The sequence below is a fragment of the Eumetopias jubatus genome, unplaced genomic scaffold (genome assembly GCF_037043125.1).
Source record: "Eumetopias jubatus isolate StellerSeaLion01/CBP00866 unplaced genomic scaffold, mEumJub1_p1.0 scaffold_2, whole genome shotgun sequence".
Classification (NCBI taxonomy): Eukaryota; Metazoa; Chordata; class Mammalia; order Carnivora; family Otariidae; genus Eumetopias; species Eumetopias jubatus.
The window spans coordinates 71,701,757-71,708,400 of NW_028274808.1; the positions used below are offsets into that span (position 1 = coordinate 71,701,757).

General features: G+C 37.4%; 1 pseudogene; it reads left to right on the forward strand.

Annotated features, from left to right (window-relative positions):
• The first annotated feature begins 958 nt into the window (after positions 1-958).
• Positions 959-1,362, forward strand: LOC114210128 (large ribosomal subunit protein eL32 pseudogene; annotated as a pseudogene).
• The last annotated feature ends 5,282 nt before the right edge of the window (positions 1,363-6,644 follow it).

Genomic DNA, 6,644 nt, shown 5'->3' on the forward strand with positions numbered 1-6,644 from the left:
TGTTCTTAGTCTGTGAAGGATATCAACACACTCTTTCCTGTCATTTTTGTCTGGGGAGTGGAGTTAATGAATATGGAACTTTAGTCATTCTTTGTCACTATTGGCATGTTCACCCAAGATTTTTTTTTTTAACATGGATGCCTCCAATGAATGAAATATACTTTTTAGAAATATCCAAATTCCAACAAAGGAAAATCAACGTGTGTAACATTTCCATGAATTTTTACCTATTTCCCCTGACAATGTGTCAATGGAAATAATTGAGATGATGATGGTCCATTTCTCTCAGCTCATTACCATCAAATTATTTTCTACAATATTTAATTTTCCTTACTGAGGATCCCCATAGCAACAGTTTAGAAGCAGGGCTTCAGAATTAATTGCTTCATACTCATCCAGTGCAAAATGCTGGCCAGGAGTGGGAGTTCCCTTCTCTGGAGCTGCTGACATTGAGGCTTTTCTTGAAAGCTGTTGTTAGACATCTCAAGCCTAAAAAAAGCCAATGCAGTAAATGTTCTCTCTGGAGAGGAGAGCATGGCAACTCCCAGGAAGTGGGCCCTGAGAGGGAAATAAGTCCTTGCTGTGCCTGTGTGCTCCCTGACACTTGCTTTCTTTCGTGTTCAGTTCACCCAAGTGCCCGGGTTGGTTTTCTCATTATTTTAAGCCATATATCCCAAAATAGCTTCTGGCATGCTGTCCTCTGCACAGAAGCTCATAAAAACTCAGCAAGACAAGTATTGGCTGCATTATTCTTCTCTCTATGACTGAAGCTTTAAAAAATGAAAAAGAAGAAACTAAGGTAGAAACTGTGACAAGGTCTGGGGGCTGGAGACCTTAAAAATGAGGCCACATGCCACAAGAATTTGGCTTACTTATCACCCAGCATTAGAAGGCACTGATCTAGCCCTCTCTTCCTCGGTGCTGCCTACAAAGGTGCAGCCATCTCCTACTGAGACTCATGGCGGCCCTCAGACCTCTGGTGAAGCCCAAGATCTTTAAAAAGAGTACCAAAAAGTTCATCTGGCACCAGTCAGACCAATGCATCAAAATTAAGCACAACTGGCAAAAACCCAGAAGCATTGACAATAGGGTACACAGAAGATTCAAAAGCCAGATCTTGATGCCCAGCTTTGGTCATGGGAGCAACAAGGAAACAAAGCACCTGTTGCCCCCTGGCTTCTGGAAGTTCCTAGTCCACAATGTCACGGAGTTTGAAGTGTTCCTGATGTGCAACAGATCTTACTGTTCAGAGATTGCTCACAATATCTCCTGTAAGAACCACAAAGCCATTGTGGAAAGAGCGGTCCCACTGGCCTTCAGAGTCACCAATCTCAATGCCAGGCTGTGCAGGGAAGAAAGTGAACAGGCAGACAGCTTATGTGCCCATTGTATTGGGGTTAATAAAACCATAAAATTACAAAAAAAAAAAAAACAAAGAAGGTGCTGATCTAGGGCAGGCTTTAACCTGATAAAGAGCAGGCTCAGACCTGGAAGTTGAGACATCTGGAATATTATCTCTAACACTATCAATAGCTACTGTGTGATTTCCTTCCATTTAGACTCTTTGGATATTCATTTAGCCATCTGTTAAAAAGAAGAAGGAGGAGGAGAAGGGATGGGGGAGATTTGTCTAGAGAATACATGTAAAAACCTTTAAAACAGTGCTTAGTACATAATATAGGTATAATACATGCTAATTATTATCATGCAATGCTTTGTAAGTTTCCTGCTTGATTTAAAATTTAATTTTCCATAGCTTCTGAGAAAGTATAAGTTGTCAATATACTTAAAGATCCAAGAGTAATACCCATGTGATGACTTAAAAAGTGAGACAAGACTGTGCATTTCCATGCTAAATTGAAAGAGAAACTCAGGGAAATCATTAAGAAGAGAAAGGGAGCTGCTCCTACTTACCTTCTTTCTGCCTTAAAATATCTCAATATCTCCACTTTTTCTTTCTTCCTCGGCTCCTGCAGGGGAATATAGGACCTTTTCTCCTCACCAAGCATATCCATTTCACCTACACCCTAAACCCTGCTTTGTCTTGCCTTTCTCGAGAATAAAGCTCCCAAATAAACATCTTTTCTTCTTTGCACATCACCAACTCTTCTTTTTTCCTTGTTTCTTCCTTCTGATTTAACAGCAACTTCAGGTCTCTCCTGAGTTACTATGTTGATTTAACTCTGCTACCACTAAGCCTGCCACCATTTCCTACAAAACCACTTGCTTATTTGTTTCCTTTTGCTTTTAAGAATCTTATGTGCCCAGGGGCACCTGGATGGCTCAGTAGTTAGGCATCTGCCTTTGGCTCAGGTCATGATCCCAGGGTCCTGGGATGGAGTCCCGCATCGGGCTCCTTGCTCAGCGGGAAGCCTGCTTCTCCCTCTCCCTCTGCCTGCCGCTCTGCCTGATTGTGGGCTCTCTCTCAAATAAATAAATAAATAAAATCTTTTTTTTTAAAGATTTTATTTATTTATTTGAGAGAGCGAGAATGAGAGAGAGAGAGAGAGAGAGCACATGAAAGGGGGAGGCTCAGAGGGAGAAGCAGACTCCCTGCTTAGCAGGGAGTCCGATGTGGGACTCGATCCCGGGACTCCAGCATCATGACCTGAGCCGAAGGCAGTTGCTTAACCAACGGAGCCACCCAGGCGCCCATAAATAAATAAAATCTAAAAAAAAAATCTTATATGCCCAGAATTGAAGTTCAGGCATAAAATTATCATCAATATTGACAAATCCTTTCTTTTATTTAATTTTTGGTACATTTTCTTGTGCAAAGTATGTTCTTTAAATGCAAATTTCTTATTTCCGTTTTTAAAATACATATAAGAAAACCTTGAAAATGCACTATTTTGTATATATTTATGTATTTAAGGTTTACATAGTTTAGAATTAGTAATCTTATTATCTTGCTTGCCTTTTTTTTAACCCAATGTTACATTTTTGGCATCCGTCTATGTATTGATCTATCTAATACAACTTGAATAAGTATAGAAATCAAATCAGTTACTCTTCTGCATGGAATTCCTTCTTATGCGTACATTGTATTTTATATAAAGAGGGGAAACCCCATGTTGTTTACATTGTCTTGCTACAATACACAAACTGCTGTGACCATCTGCCTAGAGGTCACTGTGTGAACCTGAGCTATGTTCTCTGGCAAGCATAATCCCAGTGCGGAATTGCTGAATCACAGGAGATATGAGAGCAATCTTACTGCTTTCTGAAGTGACTACATCTGCAGATATTTCAGCATTGCTGGAGGGTCCTTTTTTATCATGTTATCACATTTTCTAATATCCAGCTTTCTAATTGTTACCAGTAGTAAGTTAACAGGTAATTCTTTATTTGAATTTACTTTTTTCTGGCTATTAGCGAGACTGGGCACCTATATGTACATTAGTCTTTCAGATTTTTCTTCTCTAATTGTCTATTCAAAATTTTTGTCTTTTTCTTCTATTGGACCTTATACCTTTTTCTTGTCAATTTGAAGTTCCATGTACAGTATGTATATCAGCCCCATGTTGGCTTTAGATATTTAACCATATTTATCCAGTCTAACATTAATCCTTAAACTTTGTAGCATTCTTAAACAGAAATTTCTCATTTTAATGGAGTCAAAGAAATAAACAAATCCATCAAGGAAGTTTTCAATCAACCAACTCGTTTCCTGATCTCATTTCCTACACATAAATGGCCAACATTCAGTCACCATTGTCTCCTGAAGTGATTTTCATAATGTTTACATTAGTGAGCACACCTTTGGGATTTACCATCCTTCTATTACTTCTTTCAAAATTCTAAGCACAAAAAGTCAGCATTGTATGCTAGTTTGCTATCTTGTCTCCCAAACTTCTTAGGACCAGATTTACCATTTTCCTTTCCTCAACATTATCTAAAATTTAAATTGAGGTTGTTTTGTTACAGGATGTCAACAATGTCAAAATTTCAGAACTTCCTCAGATTGAATAATACAAAATTTAGGTTAGCATTTGTTACTATTTGACCCCTTACTCTCTTTCTAGTTAAATGTTCTACCTTCCTAACTGCTTTTTTTGTTTGTTTGTTTTCTTCACCAGATACCTTTCCTAAGCACTAAATATATGTGTTACTCTAAGTTTTGATCACAAGACAATTGTCTCTTCTCCTTTTAGTCTTTTGTCCAAAGATCTCAACTATTGCCAGGCTTTTGATTTTCTCCATGCCCCTATAACTTTGAAATCTATATCTGTCATCGTAATCTCTTTCCTGAGCCTTTAAATAGGTGTTCCATCATTTTTAAAATCACCTTCAATTAGACGACCTGCTAGAAACTTAAATGTAAAATATCAAGCACCGTTTCTATTCCTGGGTTTCTTATTTCTGCTTGAGTTTCTATGATTCTCTCTGTTATCCAATTTTCAAATCTAATCATTTCTGTTTTTCTTCTCCTTAGTTTTTTAAGATTTTATTTATTTATCTGAGAGAGAGAGACAGAGATAGCAAGAGAGAGCACGAGCGGGGAGGAGAGGGAGAAACAGACTCTCTGCTGAGCAGGGAGCCCGATGAGGGGTCCCAAGACCCTGAGATCATGACCTGAGCTGAAGGCAGACACCCAACCAGCTGAGCCACCTAGGCGCCCCTGTTTTTCTTCTCCTTACCACTGTTAAGCAGTGAGCAGTCAAGAAGCACAGACAACTTCAGTGTTTCTAGGACACTTTATTCATCATTGTATTGTTAGTGTAAAACCCTACAGCAGGATGTCTCTTTATTCAGTAGCTTATCTAACTTTTTAAATTAAATATTTTATTCAAATAGTTGTAGATCCACATGAAGAGATTTCTGTATATACTTTATCCACTTTCCCCTAATGGTAACATTTTGCAAAATTGTAATTTGTACCTTTGTTACAATTGATTAATCTACATTGACATATCATTATCTTTCAAAGTCCTTCGTTTATATTCGGGCTCTTGGTGTTGGGCATTATGAGTTTGCATCATGTATAATGATATGTCCATCCATCATTGTGGTATTGTACAGCATAGTTTCACAGCCCTAAAAATCCTCTGTGCTCCATCTATTCATTCTTCCCTCCCACCCAACTCCTGGTAACCACTGATCTTTTTACTGTCTCTAGGCTTTTGCCTTTTCCAGAATGACACAGATTTGAAATCATACAATATGTCACCTTTCAGATTGACTTATTTTATTTAGTAATACTCATTTAAGCTTTCTTGATTTCTCTCATAGCTTTATAGCTCATTTCTTTAGCTCATTTCTTTTTAGCACTAAGTAATATTCCATTGCCTGCATATACCATAGTTTATTTACCCATTCACCTGCTGAAGGACATCATGATGGTTTCCAAGTTTTGGCAGTTATGAATAAAGTGGCTATAAATGTCTATGTGCAAGTTTTTGTGTGAATATAACTTTCCAACTCCTTTGAGTCAATACCACAGAGCATGATTGCTGGATCGTATGGTAAGAGTATGTTTATTTTTGTAAGAAACTATCCAACTGTCTTCCAAAGTGGCTATATGGTTTTGCAATCCCAAGAGCAAAATGAATGAGAGTTTCTATTGCTCCACGTCCTCATGAGCACTTGATATTGTCAGTGTTTTGGATTTTAGCTATTCTAAGAGGTGTGTAGTCATAGTTTTAACTTATAATTCCCTAATACCATATGTGTGGATTATCTCTTCATATGCTTACTTGTCATCTATATATCTTCTTGTTCAGGTCTTTTGCCCACTTTTTAATCAGGCTATTTGTTTTCTTAATGATGAGTTTTAAGAGTTCTTTGTATATTTTGGGTAATAGTCCTCAATCAAATGTGTCTTTGTAAGTATTTTCTTCTGGTCTGTGTCTTGTCTTCTTTTTCTTTTGATATTATCTTCAGTAGAGTAGTTTTTAATTTTAATGAAATTAATTTATTTCTTTGACAGATTTTGCCTTTGGTATTTTATCTAACAGGGCATTGCCATACTCAGGGTCATCTAGGTTTTCTCCTGTTATCCTCTGGGAGATTCATTGTTTTGCATTTTGCATTTAGGTCAATGACCCATTTGGAGTTAATTTTTGTGAAATGTGTAACATCTGTGTCTAGATTTGGGGTGTGTGTGTGTGTGTGTGTGTGTGTGTGTGTGTGTGCATGTGTGTCCAGTTGTTCCAGCATATATGTTGCAGAGACTATCTTTGTTCCATATACTTTCCTTTGCTTTGTCAGAGATCAGTTGAATATGGGTCTATTTCTGGGCTCTCTTTTCTTTTCCATTGATCTATTTCTCTGCCCTTTAGCTAATACCACACTGTCTTGATTACTGTAGCTTTATGGTAAGTCTTGCAGTCTATGGTAGTGTCATTCTTCTGACTCAATAATGAATTGGCTTTTCTGGATCTTTTTGCTGCTACTTGTAAACTTTAGACTCATTTTATCAATATGCATAAAAACCTTGTTGAGATTTTGATTGGGACTTGGTTGAATCTATAATCAAGTTAGAAAGAGCTGACATCTTGACAAAATTGAGTTTTCCTGTCCATGAATAGGCAATGCAGTATCTCTCCATTTATTTAATTCTTTGATATCTTTCATCAGAGATTTGTAGTTTTCCTCATATAGATCTTGTACATATTTCATTACTCTTTTACCTAAGTATTTAA